The sequence below is a fragment of the Cetorhinus maximus genome, chromosome 17 (genome assembly GCF_964194155.1).
Source record: "Cetorhinus maximus chromosome 17, sCetMax3.hap1.1, whole genome shotgun sequence".
Classification (NCBI taxonomy): Eukaryota; Metazoa; Chordata; class Chondrichthyes; order Lamniformes; family Cetorhinidae; genus Cetorhinus; species Cetorhinus maximus.
Window position 1 is genome coordinate 40432015 of NC_135895.1, and position 22012 is coordinate 40454026.

The following is a 22012-nucleotide window of genomic DNA, read 5'->3' on the forward strand; positions in this document are numbered from 1 at the left end:
CCTCCAGGTCCCTCTGTCATTGCATTCCCCTTAAAATAGTACCATTTTGATTATACTGTCTCTCTATATTCATCCTCTCAAAGGGCATCACTTTGCACTTCCACATTAAATTGCACTTCTCATGTGCCCTCCTGCTTCAACAGTTTGTCTATGTTGTCACAAAGCCTGCTCACTATTTACTACTTTTGTCAATGTTTTCACCATCTGTAAACTTCTAAATTATACTCATTATACCCAAGTATATACATAAAAAAACAAGACAAACAATGGCCCTAATACCAATAAATGGGTCATTTTTGGGTTGTAATGAGAGGAGTGCCACAGGGATCGGTGCTGGGATCTCAACTATTCCAAATCGATATTAATGACTTGGGTGATGGGACTGAAGTGTGGTTGCTAAATTTGCTGATGGCATAAAGATAGGTAGGAAAGTAAGTTGTAAAGAGGGCATAAGGAGTCTGCAAAGGAATATAGATAAGTTGTGAGTGGGCAAAACTTTGGCAGATGGAATATAATGTGGGAAAATATGAACTTGTCCACTTTGGCAGGAAGAATTAAAGAAGAGTTATCTAAATGGGAGAGATTGCAAAACTCTGAGGAACAGAGGGACCTGGGTGTCCTGGTACATGAATCACAAAAAGTTAATATGCAGCTGCAGCATATTTTTATATATATGTATATATCCTCATGGCTAATTTCTAAAATTTAAAAAAAAACTGGGCAATGGCCCTTTTAAAATGGCTGAAACTATGTCTGTCTGTGACCCTGAACAAAAGGGTCAGTTTTGAGGAAGCTTATGCCTCGTTATCTCTGAAGAGACCCTAACAAACCCTCTGTGGGCTCAAAAGCCATCTACATTTCATAAGCCAGGCCTAGCCAACTGGAGCCAATTCATCTGCTAGGACAAAGGACCCTGCAACCTCCCTTAAAGACTTAATGGTTAAAACATTACCAATCTCAGAGACCCAGGCAAAGGGATACACACCCTTTGTCAAAGCCAAAGTGGAGAGTTGGGAGTCATGTGATATGGACCCCTAGCTGGGGAAGCCAGTAATATTGCTTCGTGGAGCTGCAAAGCTCAGTCTGCCATTTTTCCATCTACCAAGTGGTAGCACAGAAAAGGGACGGTTTGAATGCCTGGCCCTATCTACACTGTTTCTACTGGAACTTCTGTACTGTCACCTACAAGACTGATTCATCTCTGCGTGCCTATCCCATCATGGAAGTCAGTTCTACTGGAGAAGCAAATTATCCAGCTTCAGTTCAACCTGCCAATCTCTGTGAAGGAATACACCATTGGACTTTGACTCTGGACTCTAGACACATGTGGAACAATAATCCTTTTCTCTGTGGTCTTTGCCCTGTAAATCTTTCTTTCTCTGTACGAGTACAAAGGGAGCTATGTAGTGACCACCACCCCACAGGCAGCACCCGCCGCACCACCCCACCCCCACCACCCCAGCCTCAGCACCGTGTTTTGAGTGTGTGCAAATAAGCTAACCCTCTGAGTGCATCCTAGCTCGAGTTTGCTGTGGGCTTCGATCACACCAAAATTGAGGGGTTGGGAAACACACCACCACTTATAAAGGGGGAAGCAAATCAAAACACCTTTCTGTTTATGGACAGGTTGTGAGAGGCGAAGTCACAGCTGTTTAAACTAACCCCCTCTTCCTGCCCTTAACAGAAATTGGGAGCTCAAGTCCAGGAACACCCATTTGAATTTGACCAGAGTCCAAGTTAAGACGAGCCAAATCTGATATAAAAGAGCCAATTGGAAACCAAAAGAGGAAAACTCAGTGGCTGGAACAAATTTTGAAACACAAGTAGCTTACCACAGCAAATTCCTTTTCCCTAACGCTAAGAAAATGGCAACTTTTGATGCCCAGATGTGGATCAAACAAGGAAATTTAAACCGTAAAACTTTGGTGGACCTTAGCAGAGAATGACTAAAAGCTGTAGCTGGGGAGGTACAGTTAACACTGCTCAGAAAAGTGAAGAGAAGTGAACTGATCTGGTAGAAAATTTGGATCTCACATTACCAGCAGTGTTGTTAGACGTAGAGCTGAACCATGACTCTGAATCCCCTCCCCTAGCCCAATTTGAGCTGGAAAAGCTCAGAATACAGCTAGAATTTAAGGAGAGAGAACAAGAGAGAGAGGGGGAGAGGCTCAGGAGACAGAACAAGAAAGACAATTCCAGCTCAAACGGATAGGGAGACCAGTCAGTCGGAAGCTGTAAGGGAAAATCTCTCTCTACCTGGGAGTATCCCTAACTCCCTGACCCAGAACTACTCTCTGAGGCCCTCAAGTGTGCTAGATTCATTTCCAAACTTGAAGAGCGTGATCAGGAGTCATTCTTTTGCCACTTTTGAAGAAATAGCTGGATAGATAAAATGGCCCTCAGGTATCTTGACATTTTTAGCTCGAGGGCGGCTGTCAGGAAGAGCCCAAGAGGTCTACTCCATGCTGCCTCCTGATGTGTCCATGAATTATGTGTAGACCAAGACCAAGGCTGTATCCTAAGTGCCTACGATTTCATCACAGAGGCATACTGGCCACAATTCCGGAACACTCATAAGAAGCCCACATCGAGTTCACATGGCTGAAGCAAATTGCGCTTAACCGATGGATAAGATCCCTAAGAATCCCACGCAACTATGAGGGTTTCTTGTTGGAGAAATTCAAAAATTGCTTACCCTCCAACCTGCCAATGCACTTAGGGGAGCAGAGGATCCTCACAGCCAGGAATGCAGCTGTCACAGCAGACAGCAATGATCTCACCTGTAGGCCTGTAAACCCAGGCAGACCCTGGAAAGATAAGCAGGGCGATCTAGGTAGGAAAGGCCTCCCACCAAGAAACCCTCCTGCAGCCCGAAAGGAGAACCCCCGGAGACCGGTGCATTCTGATTGCAATAAAATAGGCCATTCCAGACTTGAGTACCGGAGATTGTGAGGGAAGCCTGTTGCCCTAATAGGGTTCCATATGGGTAGTCCCCCGGTGGATGCCCCAATGGGTAATGTAGCAGAGCAGGCAGAGGCTCTCACTACAGAAATTTACCCTTTGGATGGCATGGCACTATGCGTGTCTGAGCCAGACAAAACTCCCAGTGAGCTTCCAGAGTTTTGTCCTTCCAGGAACAGTGTCCCTCTACCCGTCCCAAATGTGAGCAAGTCCATTGTACTGCTCCAGGACACAGGGGCCACTCAGTCCTTAATGTTGGAGGGGAACTTAGACCTACTCCTGGACCCCACACTCTGAGTCCTCCCTGAAGGCCATAGCCCTGATCAGTGGAGTGGGAGGAAGATTGGTGTTTGCACCCCTCCATAAGGTCCACCTGGAGTGTGACCTTATTTCAGGCCCTGTTACAGGCTGCATTGTCCCCAAACTACCAGTAGCAGGGATTGATTTCCTCCTTGGAAACTATTGGCTAGCAGCAAGGGTTAGCCAATGAAAGAAAAGAGGCCAACGTCAACCAGCAGAAATATGCAGGACAGCAAAAGGCTGAGGAAGGCCCAGAGGCCCAAAAATGTGCAATAACGCCCATAAACATTGAACAAGGGCTGCTTGAATGTAGCAAGGCCGAAGCCAGGCCAGTAAAGTTTAAAGAGGTCCAGGAAAGGCCACTAGAATCTAAAATAGATTCAGTGAGTATACCAAAATTAAATAGGGAACAGAGAAGTCCCAGAGCAGGGAAAGAGATAGTGAGGAAGATGCATTACATAGCTGAAGAACCTGAAGGAAGGCAGGTTATTAAACCAGGAAAGGAAAAGGTTAGTATTGCTAGCAGAAACTTTCTTTCTGATATTAAATAGGGGCGAAGGGAGTTCCCAAACAGATGAGCAGATAGGGAGTGAAATGCCTCATCCAGCTGAAGAGCCACAAAGGCTTGTAGCTGGAGCTGCACCTCCACTTGAGGGCAGAAGTGTTCCAGGGGACATGCAACATGTTAGCAGAGCACCCCCACCAAAGCCAAAGGCCCCAGGCAGGAAACTAATGATTGGTTTAGCCGACAGCTTTATGGCAAATTTAAATGGGGACCAGGAAAGTTCCCAGATTAGCCCAGAAAGAGTGAGGGTGATGCCTCACTTAGTTGAAAAGCCACCAGGAGATACAGCGAGAGCTGACCATCCACCAGAGCACAATAGTGTCCAAAAATACATGGAGCCTACCACCCAACTGACCAGCAGAGGGATCCCAACCAAACTGGATCCAATACTCACCACAATTAAAATGATCCATAACAACCCCCAGGCCACAGGACTGTAGCCCTACCTGGTATGGATGCGGGAGAGGCCCCTTCCAGCAGGCCATTTTCCTATTATCTGGGCCCAGAAAGTTTGGCCCAAATTCAAGAGTGAACTGCCCACCTGTTGCCGTGCCAACTCAAAGCACCTAGCAACAGAAGCTGGAACACACCAGTTGTGCTAGCGCCGAAGTTGGGCATTGACCTGGAATCTCCTAAGGAGGCCAAAATCCCATTAAAATGCCCCAATCTCCTGACAATCTGCCTAACCACTTTCCCTGGGTTTGATCAGCTGAACCCACAGGTTACCAAGGTGGATAGGCAGGAGCAGCTCAGCCCTAAGATCAAAGGGCCTGGTACTCACAGCATGAGATGCATAACATTCCCCTGCAGATAGGCCAGAACAGCTTGACCTTCACTCACTCCCTGAGTGCTAATCACCCTGTAAAGCTTAATCAGCAGTTGAACAGGCAGAGTTCTGAAACCAATGGCTTTTCTTATGCCTGATCCCCAACAGAGGAAAGTTGGGAACTCTAACCCTGAATAGACGTCCCCAAAAATTCTAATGCAGGTTTAACCTCAAAAAGAAAATGCAGCAGGGAACTGCCATTGCCCCTGCTAGCTGTGTATCTGAGGTGCCAGTGTGAATGAAAGAATGCATGTACAGTTCTTTAATTCCTATTCTTCCTTCATAAAATCGCATTAAAAAAATGAAACAGAATTCATTTTTTTATCTCCGAGGCCGTGAGGACTCTTAGGGGGCTAAGACCTCACACTGTGTATGGTTAATTTGTAAAATTTTAAAAACTGGGTAATGACCCTTTTAAATTGAATGAAGCTGTCTGTCTGTGACCCTGAACAAAGGGACTATTTGGCAGTTTGAAAGAAGCTTACACTTTGTTATATCTGAAGAGGCTGTAACGATCCTCCTACAGGCTGCAGAGACCAAATACACAGGATGGCCAAGGGAACATATGAACATACAAATTAGGAGCAGGAGTGGGCCATTCAGCCTCTCAAGCCTGCTCCACCATTCAATAATGATGGCTGATCTGATTGTAGCCTCAACTCCACTTTCCTTCATACTCACATACCCTTTGATTCCCTACACAAAAACCATCTACATTTCATAAGCCAGGCCTAGCCAACTGGAGCCAATTCACCTGCTAGGACAAAGGGCCCCATAACCTCCCTTTAAGATTTAGTGTTTGGAACATTACCAATCTCAAGGACGCAGACAGAGGGAGACACACCCTTTGTCAAAGCCAAAGTGGAGAGGTGGCAGTCATGTGACATGAACCCCTAGCTGAGGGAGCCAGTAATATTGCCTTGTGGAGCTGCAAAGCTCAGTCTGCCATTTTTCCATCTACCAAGCGTCAGCACAGAAAAGGGACTTTGTCCAAGTTTGAGTGCCTGGCCCCGCCTACACTGTTTCTACTGGATCTTCTGTACCATCGCCTACAAGACTGATTCAGCTCTGTGTGCCTATCCCATCATGGAAGTCAGTTCTACTGGATAAGTGAATTATCCAGCATCAGTTCAGCCTGCTGACCTCTGTGAGGGAATACATTATTGGACTTTGATTCTGGACTCTGGAAAGATGTGAAGCTATAATTCTTTTCTCTCTGGTCTTTGCCCTGCAAATCTTTCCTTCTCTATCCCTCTTTACTATATGAATGCACAGAGGCCTACGTGGCAACACCCCCCTCCATCGTATTTTGAGTGTGTGCAAATAAACTAACTCTCTGGACTCATCCAACTCAAGTTTGCTGTGGGGTTATTCTTAGAAAATTGGATCACACCAAACCTGAGGGGCTGGGAAACACACCACCGCTTATAAAATACCTTTCTGTTTATCAACGGGTGGTGAGAGGAGCAATCAGGGATGTTCAAATTAATCCCCCGCCTCTCCGTAACAAAGCAAATGGAATGTTGTCATTTATTGCAAGGAGAATGGAATACAAAAGTAGGGATGTTTTGCGACAGTTGTATAGGGTATTGGTGAGACCACATCTCGAGTACTGTGTGCAACGTTGGTGTCCTTAGTTAAGAAAGGACATAATTGTATTAGATGCAGTTCAGAGAAGGTTCACTCAACTGACTCCTGGAATGAGGGGGTTATCCTATGAGGAAAGGTTGGACAGGTTGGGTCTGTATCCATTGTAGTTTAGAAGAATGAGAGGCAATCTTGTTGAAACATATAAGATCCCGAGGGGACTTGACAGGGTGGCTGCTGAAAGGATGTTTTCCTTTGTGGGAGAGACCAGAAAGAGGGGACACAGTTTAAAAATATGGGGTCTCCCAGCGTTGTGAGTCTGAGGAACTCCTTTCCCCAGAGAGCTGTGGAGGCTGTCTCATTGAACATTTTTAAAGCTGAGTTGTTAGATAGATTCTTGATTAACAAGGAAACCAAAGGGTATGGGGGTACGAAGGAAAGTGGAGTTGAGGATACAAGCAGAGCAGCCATAAACTTACTGAATGGTGGAGCAGGGATGAGGGACTGAATGGCCCACTCCTGCTCCTAATTTGTATATTCATATGTTCCCTTGGCCATCCTACTATATGTATCTACCTAATTCATGATACATCCATTCACCACTACTTACTGCTTCCTATACCATAGCCATTTGTGTGCTGAAGTTACAACAATCCCTTTAATCCCATGCATTCCTATTTGCTGACTAAGTCTGTTATATGGTGCTTTATCAAGTCCATACAGTTTTAGGGGGGCACGACATCTCTAAGATCCAAGGTGCCACCAATGGCACCCACATTAGAATTAGGGTACCCACTCAGCTACTTCAAAATTAACAGATTCAACTGACTGAATGTCCAGGCAGCACCTGACAATGATCAAATGATTATTCATTTCAACATCTGATATGCAGGAAGCTTCCAATTAGAGACCTCTGCCCTTCCTCGTTTGGCCTCCATTTTCTTTTTCAGGTAAGAGAATCAGATGCACAGATGGCATTTGGGTAACAAAGCCTCTCTCAGGCCCCATGGCTAATGACGCCAATCAGAATACTATGAACAATTGTAGAAGTGCGCTAGAATTAGGCACATACTGCAAGCAGGCTGGTGATTGAGATGTCCATTTTCATTAGGTTATTCTTGGGCAACATTTCCCCCCGTTGGGGGGAGAGCTGTGGGAGCGGGCGTGGGCGGCCGGGTTCCCGATCAGCACCCCTAGTCGGGGGCGCACCAACATTTTACGTGGGCGGGCCAATTAAGGCATGTGCACGAAAGAGCGCACAGATCTCCCTGAGGCAAAGTGCCGCCTCAGGGAGATTGTTGGAAGTTTCAAACATTTTTAGAAGTGTGAAGAAAAAATCCCTGACATGTCTCCTCATGTGACAGTATCACATGAGCTGGGACATGTCAATTTCTTTTATTTCAACATTTTGTAAACATTTAAAATCCCTCATGAAACCTCATCCCACCCGTGGCAAGTGGGTCCCCCCCCCCACCCCCCCCCCACCCCCCCCACCTCCACTTGCCGACCGGAAGATGCAGCCCCTCGTGTGAGCAAATCACTTAATTCAGCACACGCCTTGATTGCGTAGTCACCAGGATTTTTAATTGGTTTGTGCCCCATGTAACCTAATTGCTAATTGTCTGGAGGTGGGATATGAAACAGATGTTCTTTGTGGGAAAATTCTAGCTGAGTTACAATAACAAAGAAACTCCTGTGAACAGATTTTTTTTTTTGTTCAAGGCTATGGGCTGAATTTTACATGTTTCCCACTGGGGAGTATGTAAAATAGGGCGGGTGCCCACCCCACCATTTCCCGCCCAGCCCCCGAGCTCCCTCAAAATACCTTCCTGGCGCTGCCGGGACTGTGAAGCTGTCGGCCAATCGGATTGGCTGGCAGCCCCTGAGGGCAGTACTTCCTCCCCAATGACGGGTGCAAGTCCCACTCAGCCCTCGTTAGCCTGCCCCCCAGCGCTTTATGGCAGCATGGTAAGTCGGCGAGAAGCATGTCGGCTCCATGATGACTTGGTTTCTGGGGGGGGGCACGCCATCCGGCGCCCCCCCCCACCCCTCCCGAATTATTCAGCCCTATGACAGCTAAATTGTAACTGAGTTGGGATAGTAGAGGAATGCATGAATGACTCAAGGGTATCCATAAACAGAGATAACCATTCATAAATTTAGCAAAATTAGGTAGGAAAATGGCTGAGCTGGTCACCATGTTTAGAGCAGACTTAGGTTAACAGGATTTCCACCACAACACACCGTAACAATTATGTGATTCTGTGAACACATCTCTTCTCCAGGTCAGGTGATGCATTCTTAGTGAAGTAATTATGTTGAATTAAACGTCAGCATGCTTATTTCTGGCTTCTGAGTGACTGATTACGTAACAAGAACCAATGTAATCAATTCAAGAACAGATCATCTTGAAACTCTCTCCGTTGACTAACTCAGTGTTGCTTTGACATCACAGCCTAATCTCCTTCTCCCCACTGGCAAATGAAGAGATATTGCCTCAATTCACTATTCTTCCTGTCACATGACGACACATCTTTGTCCTGGTATAACTGTCATCATCTGGGTGAATAAATCAGAATCAAGTGTATGTAGTTTTTCCAGTCTGGCTGTAACCTCCATGTATAACCAAGTACATGTTAGTGCACAGCCTATTTTAATACAATAATTGTAAAGTACAAACAACCACGCTACTCGTTCCTAACACCATGCTTCCCTTGGGGGCCTATGCGCGCCTAATCTTGTGCTCCTTCAAAGTGGTACCCGAGGACCTATCTTGATAGTGTGATATGACTGGTTTCCAATAATGAGACTCAGATGGCCTCTTCTCATGGTAACTAGCCAATGAAGATCACCTCTCTGGAGGGTTGGGGAGTGCCTGGTGTGCCTTCACATCACACCGGAATAGTGCTCAGAGGGAGGAAGCAGGAGGCCTGGCATTGTTGCTCTTGTCTTGAGAGGCGGCAGTATTAAGCAGGCCAACTCCAGCTGTCCACTGCTCCACTGGGCCTCTGTGGCTACAATGATCTGTGACATGGCTGGTCTCATGGCTGCAATCCAATTTCAAAAGCTCTGAGACATTTCAATTGCTATGGTGTGAAAGCTGCAATTCATGCTGTGATTCATTCTGTACCCTAATGCCTCCAGATCTACAGTTTATGCTCCAGTGGAGGTGAAGGCACTGACTGCTGTCTTGCTGTTCCTGCGTTGGGAATCTACTGCAAATACAATGAAGCTGCCACATGCCTCAGCGATGTTTGTAAGAAAGGGAAAATGTTGCTGCAAAGGATAGTTTAGATTTGAGAGTCCTTCAAGGACATTCTAGACCAGAGACACATAACTATAAACAACACTGTTTCTCGTTGCAACTATCCTCTTAGGCGCTATTTTCTAAATTCATTGTTTAAGAAGACAAGCAGATGGTTGTTGGTAGCAAAGCTCCAATAATTGAAATGAAAAAAAGTTAAAATTGGTTTAATTTTGCTCCTATCAGTAGAAAGTTTAATCTAACATCTTAAAAAGGTAAATAAATTTGTACTTTTGGCTGCTATCCCAGAAGTTATTTGAGAGCTATTGCAGTCATTGGATTTAGAAGAAAGTCTTTGGTAAATATATAAACATTTTCAAACTGCATTTCAAATAGTTTGAGATGTTTCTGAGAGGCATGATAGGACATGTATATGGGAGTCATTTTTCTTTTTAACAATAAACAGGAGAACATAGAGGGGTGCCAAGAGATCAATGGGTTTTAAATGTATTTGGTTTTAATATTACAGCATATTCCATGATAGACAAATACAGTAGTGTCTCAAATCCGCCTGTCCAAAATCCAGAGGTGTCTGAAAACCAGACATTTATAGAATGTACCATGCATTAATGTTAATTGAGTAAAATGAATAAAAAGTCCCCTGGACAATTCAGCTATGCACTGCATTGGCGTGGTGTGGTGGCACCTGATGATGGTGCCACCCTTTGCCACTTGCATACCGGTCTACTCTCGAACTCCAAGCGACCCTTGACTCCGCCCAACCCAGCTTGACCGAACCACCCATGGCTCGAGCTACCTGACCCAATATCTGGCAAGATCCGAAATCCGGCAACACCTTGGCCCCGAGGTTGCCAGTTTTGGGGAAGTGGCCTGGATTTTCATTCTCGAGGCAGGTATCGGGAGTTGGGAAAACTCCTGACTTGGCCCACCTGCCTTGGGAGAAAGTGCCCGCAAGGACGGTATTTTCATTGTGTGGGGGCGGGTGCAGGCTGGAGTCAGGCCGGCCGACCTGGGATAAAGTTTGGAGTCAACCATAGGGGCTGCCAGGCACAGAGGTCAGCTCTTTAAAAGGTCTGCCTCAGTGCTGTGGGACTTAAAATAAAAACAAAAAGGCCCTCCAGCCCATACCCCTCACACCCCCTCATCTCCCGCACACTCCCCATGCCCCATTCATTCCACTTCATCCACCCACCCCATGGCCCTTCATGTTCCCCATGCCAAGATATGCCCCCAAACAACCCCTATGGCCACTCATTCCCCATGCCGAGATATGCCCCCAAACAACCCCTATGGCCACTCATTGCCCATGCCAAGCTATGACACTTCCATGCCCCTTCACACACTAAACACTGTATAGAACTAATAAGCCCTACGGCGACAATGGGATGTGTAAAAAAAGCTTTAAAAAAGCCATTAATTGATAACTTTCCACTTTCTTTAAAAAATTTTCATTTACTACAACCCAATAAAAATGTCAATCGTCCAGACTCTTTAAAGTTTCAATGGCTGAAACTGCAAGTACTTGAAAGCTCTTTATTTTGTGTAATTAAACCTTGTGAAGCTCACAACATAGGTAAGTGAGTCAGAGCTGTCACTCAAACAATGCTTTCTCTGTGACTCAAGTTCTTCATCCGGCTAATGGATTTCTGGGCTCTCAGTCAACCCTCATTATGTATTCTTGGCTGAGAGCCCAGACAGCCATTCCAGTGCTAAAACTATTTTCAGGGGCAATCCAATTTAGCTTCCATTAAGTTAATTTTGTGCTAAACATACTGAGCATTACTTACTTTTCAAGTGAATTTTGTTGACATCATATGTTTCTGATGTACAGGCCTAGTGGCCTGGATTTTCACTGAGTCGGGATGACTCAGGAGCCTTTTAAAAAAGGGCTGGGACCCGATTCTGGGATTCCCGACCCCATTTCCAGGGTTTCTGATTTTTAGGACTGCCTTTTAGGGGTGCAGGCTGGAGCACCCTGCACTCCCGACTTGGCTGGCTCCATTTTGAGGATAGGCATGTGTCAGCCCTCCACAATTTTCATGAATTTGGGCCAGATTTTCAAAAGAGTCTTGGTTCATGACACCTCAGAGGTGTTGTCAACCATAATCTGCATGAGGGGACCTAAGTATTATGCATTATTAACCCAGTCCCCTCTGCCTTTTGAATTGAATGATAGATGCATGCAGCCAGCTCTAACTGTGCTGCTCATTTGCTGCATATATCAATGCAGGCCCCAAACTCATAACTTGCTAGAATTAATTAAAGCTATCCTGCCGTGCTTAAAGCTAGCCTGTTAATGGGGTGGTGCTTTGTAACTGAAGCAGGGCTGGCAGTCATGCAGGAAGTTAATCAAATCTGGAAATCACTGTAGAATGGCATAATATAGGAGAGAGTGGGCTCCAAGATTTTCAGGTTCTGCACTAGAGGCCTTGGTAGAGGAAATGGAAAGTATTAGATATGTTGTGTATCTGCAGGGAGCCAGGAGGCCCTCCAGATACAGTCAAAAGGCAGCGGAAGCAGATAGCGATGGAGGTTAATACCAGAGTCAAGCCATGATGCAGGTGCTAGTTAGCTAGAGGGTGTGGTGCACACAGGTTCCACCTTATAGGGCTCAGTTGAGAATTTCGATGGAGTGACCTACAGAAAAAAGCTGATGCGTTTGCATGCCAAAATGCCTGGTACATTGGGAAGCCTGCCTGAAAGCCTGTAACCAATGTCAACGAGCATGGAGGATTCCAGCACCAACTTAGCACAGGGCTTTGCATGGACCCTGAAGCCCATCCTTTGCAGTATGGAACATAAGAGCATAAGAACTAGGAGCATGAGTAAATCATTTGGCTCCTTGAGCCTGCTCCACCATTCAATATAATCATGGCTGATCTTCTACTTCAACTCCACTTTCCTGCCCATTTCTCATATTCCTTGATTCTCTGAGAGATGAAAGATATACCAATCTCAGTCTTGAATGTACTCAACAATGGAGCATCTGCAACTTTCTGGGTGTTATGATCTGGTTAGTGACCAGTAGCTTTTTGTTTAAAGTAGACAAAGTTTGAAATCCCAGTTATCCACTAGGAGAATTAAGACACAAGATTCCACGGTTTTAAACAAGCAAAACAAGCTTTACTATACAATGCCAGAAAAGTAAAACAATCTACAATATCTATGTCATAATCTAACATGCAGAATTAACATGAGGTAAATATGAATTAACAGGCAAACTGTGGTTGAACACACCACACTGCACATTAAATGGCAGGTGGGAAGTGATGGCGTAGTGGTATTGTCGCTGGACTGGTAATCCAGCAAACCCAGGGTAATACTCTGGGGACTAAGTTTGAATCCCACCATGCAGATTGTGGAACTGGCCTACATGTGACTCCAGACCCACAGCAATGTAGTTGACTCTTAAATGCCCTCCGAGACCCACCTCCCATGAATGAATTTTTAAAAAAAGATGAGACCAGGACAGATCACACAGATGATGCATTTAAATAGCACTGGTGGGGGATCCTATGTGTTCACAGGAGCAAGGTTAAGAGAGAGTGCTAGTTGGAACATTCAACTCCAAAAGTGCAGTGCTAGCACTAGATCAGAATTGCATGCTGATTAATGTCATGCCCTGCATACTTCATGTGGCTTCAGGTTACATATTTAAGGTAATTGGCAAAAGAAGCAATGGAGATTTGAGGAAAAACTTTTGCTAGCAGTGAGTGGTTAGGATCTGTAATGTACTGCCTGTGACTGTGGTGGAGGCAGGTTCAAATAAACATTCAAGAGAGAATTGGATTATTGTCTGAAAAGGAAGAAAAGCATGGTTATGGGGAGGATTGGGGGATGGCACTAGGTGCATTGCTCATTCAGAGAGGCATGATAGGCTGAATAGCCTCCTTCTGAGCTGTAACAATTCTGTGATTCTGGCACTGTGCATGTACTGATGCCTGCATCAATATATCTGGTGCAATTTGCTCTTGAATGCCTTAATTGAATCTGTCCCACCACAGTCACAGGCAGTGCATTCCAAATCTTAACAACTCACTGTTGAGGAAGTTTTTCTTCATGTCCCCATCCTTCTTTTGCCAATTAACTTAAATCCACAACCTTGAGTTGACTGAAGTATGCAGGGCAGGTAGATCATGACATTACTCAGCATGCAATTTTGATCTGGTGCCAGCACTGCACTTTTGGAGTTGAATGCTCCAACTAACACCCTCTCTTAACCTTGCTCAGATGAACACACATGCAGCAGTAGGAGGATTCCCCACCAGTGCTATTTAAATGCATCATCAACCACTTGCAGGTTAGTGACTGATTGATTTATTCTGGCTGTTGCCATGATTCTACAAGTATTTGGTGCTTTCTAAAGTTGCTTCAGGTTGCAATAGCTTACAGGAAGTGGTGTGGCACATGCTGAATGAATTTTTGTTGATTTCAAACCAGTTGCTCCCTGACATGGGTGCATGAGTAGGTATTTTGGAGGTGAGCAGTCATTGAGGCAGTCAAAGTCAAAGCAGCTTTTGAAAGAATTAAGAGACTAGATCTTCAAAAGCGAAGAGTTGAAATCTCTCATGAAGGTGACAGAGTTTAAATGAGATTTTGTGACTTACACTGGTCACTGATGTCTGGGTGCGCTCTGAGGAATCTGTGTGATCTGCCTTGGCCGCATCTTCCATTTAATGTGCATTGTGTTGTGTTCAACCACAGTTTACCTGTTAATTCATATTTATCTCATATTAATTCTGAATGTTAGATTATAACTGATATTATAGGTTATTTTACTTTGCAATTATTGCATGTGTGCCACGGAGGCCATTTTGGAGCCCATAGGGAACTTGTAACTCCCCAGGTGCCAAATGGTTCAATTTCTCATACATCTGTGTTCAGTTTACTATGGTCAGAAATGAAGTTAAGATCCTACAATGTTTGCTGGCTGCAAGATCAAGAATGATTAAGTTAAACCATTGAATGTAAATGTATGTATCTAGCCAAAAATGACTGATATTATATACTGCATATTTTAGTGTTCAACTGCAATGCTGTTAGTAATGCAATGATGAACTCAGGGATCATTATGATTCCTTTTCCTTTACGTTATCATAACTGTATAGTCAGAGGTACCTTTAGATCTCAGACGGGATTGAAGAAGATGTACAACATTGGAACTCATTTCTCCTGGGCTAAGGAAAGGCAAAAATCAGCTAGGATTCAACAATAACAACCTGCATTTGTATCAGATAATTCCTGTTGTAAAACACCCCAAAAAACCTTCATGCAGGACCCTGTTCTTGATTGTAGTGAGTGAGTCTTACTGCAAAGTGCGAGCATAAGAATGAAATCAGGTTTGAGCTCAGCTTTGATGTCTCTATAGTAGAATGATCTGCCGACACTCACTGCCAAGACTCACCAGCTTTACCAGCAGAGAACGCTGATCAACTTTCCATTGCTTCTCCAAAATGGTTTCAGATACTTAGCCTTCAGCACTTTCTCCCAGGCATCAGCTATTTCATAGACATCTGCTTTCAGCGTGGTAGAAGCCCAAGCTGGAAATCTTCCCAGTTACTTTGACATTCTAAACATGCAATTCCAGGCTTACTTGTCACCTACTACTGAAAGCAGGGTTAATTGTGAGTATGGAAAATAGTGGCAAAAGAGCATTTTTCTTTTACAGTGAACAGGCTGCATATTTTTTTACAATTCTAGTTTAAAAATGGCTTTTTCAAGTATCAGGTGGACTTGCATTTCTGATTGCCTTTAACTTGACTTCCATTTGCTTGAAGGATTTTCTGGTTTTTTTTTAACCAGAATTCTTGACTGGTGTGCCTGTGGGTTTCAGTAATCAACTGAAGTGTTCATAATCTATTAGTCATCAGCATTAGCTTCCTCTCTACGTATCATTTTCTGAGCTTAAATACCAACTCTGCTCCATTTCCTCATATGCTTCAGCCAAATGTTTGACTAACCTTCTAGGGATTAAGTAAATGGTGCTTCATAGGACTCGGGATGAGCCTTAACCACTAAAATTGCTATTCCTGTCACATAACATGAATGGGAAAATGAAATCTTGGCACAGAAACAGGTTTCCATTTCAAAACCTGGTTGAATGGGGAAAAAAGCTCATGTAGAACCTTAAGAAAGCGCAATTTGAGTTTAGTTCTGAACAACTGGCCACAGTTGGACATTAGTCACCGCTTTGTACTGAACTTTAACTTCTCCCTACTTGGAGCATGTGTGGGAACATTACCCTGGGGCTGGGAAATAGAAGAGGAGAGATTACAAGTAAATTTAGGGACTAAATAAACGGTGACAGTGCTCACAAATTGCACATTTCCGTTGTAGGAACTTAATTTTAAACCTTCAAATAGCTGCCATTTTTTTGACTCAAGTTATTAGTTCAAACACTGGCAGTTAGAATATCATGGTTGGAGCTTCATCAAGATAGTGACAGTGAATAACTCTACTCAGACTACTGATATGTCATTGTTTAATGTTCATGTAAACAACATATCTTAAAATTTCTGATCTTCACTTTACAATGTGAAGTACTGTACTGGTCAAAAGTATAAATCATTTCCATAACGATTTCACACATTCTCTGACTTATCTGATATTTTCAGGCATACTCTGAATCAAAAGCAGAATACCAGATTATTTGCATAAAGCTGTTTTAGGGGGAGATGGTGGCTTAATACTAAAGTCACCAGACTAGTAATCTGGGGGCCCAGGCTAATGCTCTGGGGATATGGGTTCAAATTCCACCACAGTAGCTGGTGGAATTTAAATTCAATTAATAAATCTGGAATACAAAGCTAGTCTCAGTGATGGTGACCATGAAACTACCATTGATTGTTGTAGAAACCTGTCTGGTTTACCATTGCTACCTGGTCTGGCCTACCTGTGACTCCAGACTCATGGCAATGTGAAATAGACCAGCAAGCCATTCAGTTCAAGGGCAATTAGAGATGGGCAACAAATCTGGCTTTGCCAATAACACCCACATCCCATGAAAGAATCAAAAAAACGCCAAGGCTTCCTGATCAAAACTAGTGAATTTGTCAAGGAACTCATATTTCTACATAAATAACACTTAAAATAAACTATTCTTCCCTTTGTTTGTTGGTAACATTTTCCTAGGACAGAATTGTCCCAGATTTGCACTAAGTGCGGTGGCAGGTGGGTAAAACGACATTTTACCTGCTGGCCGCAATGAGGGGTTTTCATGCCGTATCGTCACATACCCACCACATTATGTATGCATTCCCAGGAACTACGCCGTTTCCGTGGCAGGCAAGTTCCGATTCGCCTGCCACGCTGTCACCTCGCCGCTTCATCAAGCCAGGCACCACATTTAAAGTATAGTTGCATTCAATGCTTCCAGTCCAGGACTGCAGCAAAGAAGACATGGCCCCAAAAGGCAAGGAGACTGCAGCCCTCGAGCATCTTTTGGACACTGTGGAGGCCTGCTGTGATGTCCTCTACCCCTGCCCTGGACACAGGAGGAGCAGCAACATCACCACTACAGCTTGGTAGGTGATGGCTGTGGTGATCAGTGCCAATGCTGCACAGAAGATATTGGCCATCCAATGCAGATAGAGGATGAATGACCTCATCCAGGGTATGGAAATCATCTCATCACTCTAAACTCAAACACTTCAGCCCATCATAAATTCACTGGCATCTCACTTACTGCCAGCTCAAGGGACATCACCACCCATTCTCACACACATACCCTCACATCTCCATCTGGCCTCACCTCCTCTGGATTCTGCCTCCTCAGCCCTCACCATCTTGAAGCCATTTGCACAGATCAACATGTGCCCCCACACACACCCTGGGTTACCCCCCTTCCCCAGTACAGCCCTCGTCCTGCAGTCTCTTCCCTTGCCTAAGACCACCTCTCCCCCTTCAGCAAGCAATCCTCAGACCTGCATCCATTGAAAAGCCACCCACATACGGCAGATCTGGTCGGCAGATACCTGCCGTGAGCCCCCCTAAAAGTGATGTGCTGCTCTCTGTGAAGCCTGGCACTGTTGACCAGCGAGTGCTGACCGAAGCAAGGTAGGCAAACAAACCTTGAAGTCTCAAGCAAAGTACAGCTGACCAAGCGCACGTTGCTTACATGCTGTTGTGAAACACATCCGTGTATTTTCCCACCGACGTGGATGAATGTCCCGGCCGATTCCGGCGGGCAGGCCTAACAATGATATGCTGATGTATTACAATGAGTTTCCCGACGTCCGATGGCGGAGACTGCAGCCTGCCATCGGTGGGTTGAGCGGACGATTGTGAACTGGTTTCATGCCAGTCCATATTGTCCGCTCACGATACCGAGCACACCTGACACCGGCGGGCACGAAAAATCCCGGCCCTATTCTCATTTCCTAAACTTAATTGCTGGGGGGGAGGGGGGCAAAATTCTCTGCAGCCAGTGGGTTGAAAAACTGAAAAGGGCTTTCAGCCCATTAGCCTTTTACTGTGCTGAAATGGCAGAGAGGCAAGACATAAGAGGCAAAAGAACTCAGTAATCTCAATCTGCAGGCACAAGTGTGCAAGATGGTTGCTGCTGCTGTGTGATGATTGTGAGATGGATGGCCTTGTTTGTCACTGCACAGCATCATCCCATGAGTCATGCCTTAAATGTGGTGAAGACAATTTTGAGGTCTCAGCTGAGCACTATTTTGACAACTCTTTCGAGCCCCACAGCACACAGTGGCTCCAGATCTCCCTACAGCAGATGACAGTTTTACTATCCTCTTTCTGCTGACCCAGGCTGTGTGAAGGCATTGAGAGAAACAAAGAACTAGCAAACATACAACACCTTTCACAACCATGGCTGTGTCCCAAAGTGCTTCACAGCCAATGACGTACTTTTTGAAACACAGTCACTGTTGCAATGTTGGAAAGTTGTTTGCAGCCAAATGCACTCACATCTGCAGATCTAGTTGTTGGCATCTTGGCTCCCAATCACTTTATGATAACTTACTGGCCATCTTGCCATATTTCTTTCATATAGTTCTGCTGTAAAAGATGGCAAAGTGCAATTGTGGTGCCACCAAAGAACCATCCAACAATCTTATTAGAACAAAGAACAAAGAAAAGTACAGCACAGGAACAGGCCCTTCGGCCCTCCAAGCCTGCGCCGATCATATTGCCCGTCAACTAAAACATTTTGCACTTCCAGGGTCCGTATCCCTCTATTCCCATCCTATTCATGTATTTGTCAAGCTGCCTCTTAAACACCACTATCGTACCTGCTTCCACCACCTCCTCTGGCAGCGTGTTCCAGACACTCACTACCCTCTGTGTAAAAAACTTGCCCCACACATCTCCTCTATAGTTTTCTCCTCTCACCTTAAATCTATGTCCCCTAGTAATTGACTCTTCCACCCTGGGAAAAAGCTTCTGACTATCTATTCTGTCCATGCCGCTCATAATTTTGTAAACTTCTATCAAGTCGCCCCTCAATCTCTGTCGCTCTAGTGAGAACAATCCGAGTTTCTCCAACCTCTCCTCGTAGCTAATAACCTCCAGACCAGGCAGCATCCTGGTAAACCTCCTCTGCACCCTCTCCAATGCCTCCATATCCTTCTGATAATGTGGTGACCAGAATTGCATGCAATATTCCAAGTGTGGCCTAACCAAGGTTCTATACAGCTGCAGCATGACTTCCCAACTTTTATACTCAATACCCCTGCCAATGAAGGCAAGCATGCCATATGCCTTCCTGACTACCTTATCCACCTGCGTTGCCACTTTCAGTGACCTGTGGACCTGTACACCCAGATCCCTCTGCCCATCAATGCACTTAAGGGTTCTGCTATTTACTGTATAATTCCTGCCTGTATTAGACCTTACAAAATGCATTACCTCGCATTTGTCCAGATTAAACTCCATCTGCCATTTCTCCGCCCAAGTCTCCAACCGATCTATATCCCATTGTATCCTTTGACAATCCTCTTCACTATCTGCAACTCCTCCAACCTTAGTGTCGTCTGCAAATTTACTAATTAGCCCAGTTACATTTTCCTCCAAATCATTTATGTATACTACAAACAGCAAAGGTCCCAGCACTGATGCCTGCGGAACTCCACTAGTCACAGGTCTCCATTCAGAAAAGCACCCTTCCACTGCTACCCTCTGTTTTCTATGACCAAGCCAATTCTGTATCCATCTTGCCAGCTCACCTCTGATCCTATGCGACTTTACCTCCTGTACCAGTCTGCCATGAGGGACCTTGTCAAAAGCCTTACTGAAATCCATGTATATAACATCCACTGCCCTTCCATCGTCGATCATCTTTGTCACTTCCTTGAAAAACTCAATCAAGTTAGTGAGACACGACCTCCCCTTCACAAAACCATTCTGCCTCTCACTAATACGCCCATTTGCTTCCAAATGGTAGTAAATCCTGTCACAAAGAATCTTCTCCAATCATTTCCCCATCACTGACGTAAGGCTCACCCGCCTGTAATTTCCTGGATTATCCCTGCTACCCTTCTTAAACAATGGAACAACATTGGCCATTCTTCATTTCTCCATCTCTAAGATTAGTCCAGCATTTAAATATTGTATCTGTGCCATCAATGCTGACACAATCTATCTCAACAATTAGAATGGCTAATGCACTAATCTTCCCCCATTATAAGATATGTGCACCTCTGTCTATAGAAATGAATGTGAGGATAGGCACAGAACACCTCTGGTACATCCTAAACTGTCTGGCATCTCTTTTCTGGGATTTTTACCCAGAAATGCACCTGATGTACAAAGTGAATGGGGACGCAAGGCCAGATTTTCGCTCTTGAGTCAGAAAATTCTCAGCTCCACAAACATGTTCAGGAGAAAGTGCCTTGGATGTTCAGATTTTCATTCTGGGTGGGAGGCTCGGGGGAGTGTGGGGGGGCAGGTGTTAACAGGGGTTGGGCCCACCGCCCCCAGAAAGAGCTTGGAGGCAGCCACAGGAGTTGCCAGGTTCAGAAGCAGGTTGTGCAAAACGCCTACCTCGGTGTTCCAGGACTCCACCCACCCCAATGGCCCCTCATACTCTCCATGCCAATCTATGCCCCTCTACACAGCCCTTCATACCCTTCATGCCAACTTAGTGCCAACTTATGCCAACCCATTTCCCCCACCCACCATCCTTTTCCCATACACTGCCCATGCCAACTCACCCAGTATCCACCATGGGCAGAGTTCAGGAGCCATGCTGAGATGAAATGAAGTTCTAAGTATCTATTGCAGACTTAAGCACTCACATTCATAAAAAATTCCATTCAATACATTTAAATTCCTTCAACTATTTAATCACATATAAAAGCAAGCATTTCAATCAATACTTAATTCCTTATGAGGGCAAACATTCATATTCATAGTCCCACATCAAAAATTTCATAACCACTTGGAGCTGTCAATAAAACATACAACCATATGAAATAGAAGCAGAAGTAGGCCATTCAGCCCCTTGAGCCTGCTCGGCCATTTGATAAGATCATGGTTGATCTGTTTGTGTTTCGAATTCCACATTCCCATCTACCCCTGATATCATCTGATTCCTTTGCCTAACAAGAATCTTTCTATCTCTGCCTTAAAAATATTGAATGACCCTGCCTCCAGTGTCTTCTGAGGCAGAGAGTCCCAAAGTCACACTATCCTCTAAGAGAAAAAAAAATTCTCTTCATCTCTGTTCTAAAAGGATGACCCTTTATTTTAAAATAGTGCCCTGTAGTTTTGGACTCACCCACAAGAGGAAACACCCTTTCCATGTCCACCTTGTCAATACCTTTCAGGATTTTATATACTTCAATCAAGTCACCCCTCACCCTTCTAAGCTCCAGTGGAAACAAGCCCAGCCTGTCTAACCTTTCCTCCTAAGCCAACCCACTCATTCCAGGTATCAATCTCGTAAACCTCCTCTGAACTGCATCCAACGCATTTACATCCTTCCTTAAATAAGGAGACTGTAAACTGTAACAATATTCAAGATGTGTTCTCACCAATGCCCTGTATAACTGAAGCATAACATCCTTAAGTTTATGTTCAATTCCTCTCGTAATAAAGGATAGCATTCCATTAGCCTTCTTAATTACTTGCTGTATCTGCATACTAACTTTTTGTGACTCATGCACTAGAACGCCAAGATCCCTCTGCACCTTGGAATTCTGCAGAGCCATTCTCTCCTTAAGTAATACTCTGCTTTTTTATTCTCCCTGCCAAACTGAACAACTTCACATTTTCCCATGCTATACTCCGTCTGCCAGAATTTTTCCCATTCGCTCAACCTATCTATATCCATCTGCAACCTCCTTAGGTCCTCTTCATAACATACTTTACTGTGAGCTGACAGGCATGTCAATGTGATAATGATAGGTTGTGCAATCAGTCATGAAGCACTAATCTTGTAATGATAACCCTTAGGCTTATGTCAACAGAAGAGAGTGAAATTGCATGAGCTGATTTTAAAAAAAAATGTTTTTGATATAAATTAAAGGGAAGGAGATTTAAATGCCTCAAA